Raw genomic sequence first — 4,158 nt, 5'->3', positions numbered from 1 at the left:
ATTGCATTTTATGCCTAATTTCCCTGTATGCATGTCATAGCTACTTGCTTGTATCCTTTTTTCTTGCTGTAAAAAAGCTGTCCCAACCCTAACGCTAAGTTTACTGCTACACCCAGTCTTGCTCAGGCATGCTACTAACACTTCTCTACAACAATATTTTTCCTTAACAGTAACTCAGTTTTTTACCACGAAAAGGGATGCCCCTGCCTTTTTGTATTTACAGCTAACATTGAAATTGGTTGCATGTCCCGACCCTAACATTCTGTCCCAACCCTAACGCCTTCTGTTTTGCACCCATGCTTACCACCTGCAGCTTTCTGGCTTTAAACCAATAGTTCTTTTCACTGCTTACTACTTATATGTGGCTTTGATTGTTCATTTCTCAAGATAGTTCTATTTGTAGATTGATTATATATGAATATTCAGAATGCATTTTTCAAGAGGCCACACAACTCCATATCTAAAAATATGGTACCTAATGTTAAATTCATGTTGTAATAGCCCTGTATGCATAGGAGCACCTGACAGTGGAGTCAGAGAATGCTGCAGTGAAGCAGGATGTGTTCAAGCAATGTGATGAGGTGCCTTGTATACAAGGAAAGGAACTGTTAGGGTCGGGACACAATCTAGAAAAGAAAAGTTTGACCAGCAATGGTGTTTCATTTCAGAAGTATGGAGAAGCTCACAGTGAAGATACCATTCCCTAAACCTCAGACAAGGAGAAATGCTAGACAGTCAGTGTACAAAGCCCCACAGACTACTCCTGTCTCTGCTGGTGCGGTCAGGCAACGCAGATTTTGGCAAGCTCACAAGTCTGACGCAGTGTATGCACAAAAGAACAAGGAAGAATGCCTACAGTACAGAGCTCAACTGAAGAAGAAATGTAAGAACAACCCCAAGTTGGTTGCAGAGATGAAGGAGAAGGAGAGGCTGCGTAAAGCTGCTTACAGAAAAAGAAAGAAAGAGGAGGAAGTAGCTGCTAAAGCAGTTGAAAGAAAGCGCAAACCACGCCGATCCAACAGACCCATTTCCTCAAGCTCAGATGATGATTCCGATGATGGACAAGATGAAACCACAGTGCTGAGGTCTAAAGTGAAGACACTGCAGCAGAAACTCAGAAGACAAAGTGTTCAGAAGGCTCCCAGCTCCACAGATGCAGTTAGGAAGCGAGCTCAGAGAGCACGCATGGCCATTCACACAGTCCCCAAACAAATGGGCAGAAACCATGAGCCACCTTCTGAAAAATGCAAGTCCTAACAAGGCTGCAGCCTTTTAAAGGAGACAGAAAAAGAGGGCAAAGACTGTTCACAGAAGAAATGTAGAGCAGCGAAAGAGATGGAGATCTGCGATTGAGGACTTCATGAGAAGAGATGATGTAACACGCCAAATGCCAAACAAGCGTGATGTTGTCACCATAGATGGTGTACAGGTTGCTAAATGACATCTTCTGATGCCAAAGAAACAGGCCTACATGATATTTGTACAAGAGACCCCAACCTACCCTTACCACTACACAACTTTCAGGAAGTCAATTCCTCGCGTCATCAAGAACATGAACCTCAATGATCGAAGAGTCTGTGTCTGCTTTGGTTCGTCATCACAAATGAAATATTTTCCTCTTTGGTGATTCTAGTAAGCCATTTGTAATATCAGCTAAGTTCCTCTCTGTTATGTAAAGAAATCAGATGTTATACTATGCTTTTAGACAAGTCTCATCTAGTGTCCCGACCCTAACATTTCACAATAAATTGTAAGTGCTTTTCTAGCATCTAATATCTCAAAGACTAATAAATGTATCAATTAGAAATTTGAACTGTAAATTCACTTTTGCATTAGGAACGACATATACGAGGGCTGTCAATAAAATAAGGGTCCTTTTTATTTTTTTCAAAAACTATATGGATTTCATTCATATGTTTTTACGTCAGACATGCTTGAACCCTCGTGCGCATGCGTGAGTTTTTCCACGCCTGTCGGTGACGTCATTCGCCTGTGAGCACTCCTTGTGGGAGGAGTCGTCCAGCCCCTCGTCGGAATTCCTTTGTCTGAGAAGTTGCTGAGAGACTGGCGCGTTGTTTGATCAAAGTTTTTTCTAAACTTGTGAGACACATCGAAGTGGACACGGTTCGAAAAATTAAGCTGGTTTTCAGTGAAAATTTTAACGGCTGATGAGAGATTTTGAGGTGATTCTGTCCCTTTAAGGACTTCCCACGGTGCGAGACGTCGCTCAGCGCTCTCAGCCGCCGTCGTCAGCCTGTTCAAGCTGAAAACCTTCACATTTCAGGCTCTATTGATCCAGGACGTCGTGAGAGAACAGAGAAGTTTCAGAAGAAGTCGGTTTCAGCATTTTATCCGGATATTCCACTGTTAAAGGAGATTTTTTTAATGAAAGACGTGCGGACGGATCCGCGCGTCGGGACGCAGCCGACGCAGTGCGGCGGCACAGGAAAAACACCTCCGTGTTGATAATCATTTGTAAAATCCAGGCGGCTTTTGATGGCTTTCAGTGGAGTGAGTATATGAGAAATTGTTTAACAGGCAGGACATGTTCCAACTTGTCCTTAAGGCTTTCAACAGAGGTGTTTTTCCTGTGGCGGAGCGTCGTGGCGGCTGCGTCCCGACGCGCGGACCCGTCCGCACGTCTTTCATTAAAAAAATCTCCTTTAACAGTGGAATATCCGGATAAAATGCTGAAACCGACTTCTTCTGAAACTTCTCTGTTCTCTCACGATGTCCTGGATCAATAGAACCTGAAATGTGGAGGTTTTCAGCTTGAACAGGCTGACGACGGCGGCTGAGAGCGCTGAGCGACGTCTCGCACCGTGGGAAGTCCTTAAAGCGACAGAATCACCTCAAAATCTCTCATCAGCCGTTAAAATTTTCACTGAAAACCAGCTTAATTTTTTGAACCGTGTCCACTTCGATGTGTCTCACAGGTTTAGAAAAAATTTTGATCAAACAACGCGCCAGTCTCTCAGCAACTTCTCAGACAAAGGAATTCCGACGAGGGGCTGGACGACTCCTCCCACAAGGAGTGCTCACAGGCGAATGACGTCACCGACAGGCGTGGAAAAACTCACGCATGCGCACGAGGGTTCAAGCATGTCTGACGTAAAAACATATGAATGAAATCCATATAGTTTTTGAAAAAAATAAAAAGGACCGTTACTTTATTGACAGCCCTCGTACGATAGTTTGTCTGTTTTGACCTGTTTCTATCTTTGTTTAAGAATTGTTTCATTCAATGTTGTTTTCAAACTGTGCTAAACTTGGAGAAAAATGACTTTTTTACTAAATTCTCCACAATTTAGACAAACCTGTGGGCCAATATGGTATACTTGTATGTGATGCATTGCCAAATGTGTTAGAATAATGATTCAATATTACTTCTACAATGCTTAGAATTGAATTTAATCATACTCAATTTTACAGTTGTTCTTATTTTCGATTGAAACCTTGAAAAAAATATATGTTGAAAGTCACTACTTAGCCTTGCTTTTGTTATTTTTTTGTTGCTATATATACAGACTTCCTGTTGCAGCAAGGTTCCAGGCAAAAACAACACCTTTATTTTTTACCCTCTTGTCACACTCTTATTTGCACCAGGCCATATATATATATATATATATATATATATATATATATAACCTCAATTCCAATGAAGTTGGGACTTTCTGTAAAATGTAAATAAAAACAGAATACAATGATTTTCAAATCCTCTTCAACCTATATTTAATTGAATACACCACAAAGACAAGATATTTAATGTTCAAACTGATAAACTTTATTGCTTTTGTGCAAATATTTGCTCATTTTGAAATGGATGCCTGCAACACATTTCAAAAAAGCTGGGACAGTGGTATGTTTACCACTGTTTCATCACCTAGGGTGTCTCATTTTTTGCAAAAGTTCTCAAATCTTGCTGCTCTTTAAACCAGTTTGTCTCCCATGTGAACTGATGAAACAGTAAAATTTTCAGCAAAATCGAACAAGGCTTGACCCTCTTCCTGCCGCCATCTTTCATGCGTCAGCGTATTTTGCTGCGAAACGTCCATTTTCGCATAGAAAACATTAAAGAGTTCAACAGAAAACACTATTATCTGAACACAAACTACCTTACTATGGTTTTTGAGGGTGCTGGTTTTTTCCATTTTCATC

The sequence above is a fragment of the Thalassophryne amazonica genome, chromosome 2 (assembly GCF_902500255.1).
Source record: "Thalassophryne amazonica chromosome 2, fThaAma1.1, whole genome shotgun sequence".
In the NCBI taxonomy this organism is placed as follows: domain Eukaryota; kingdom Metazoa; phylum Chordata; class Actinopteri; order Batrachoidiformes; family Batrachoididae; genus Thalassophryne; species Thalassophryne amazonica.
Note: the sequence above shows the minus strand (reverse complement) of the source record.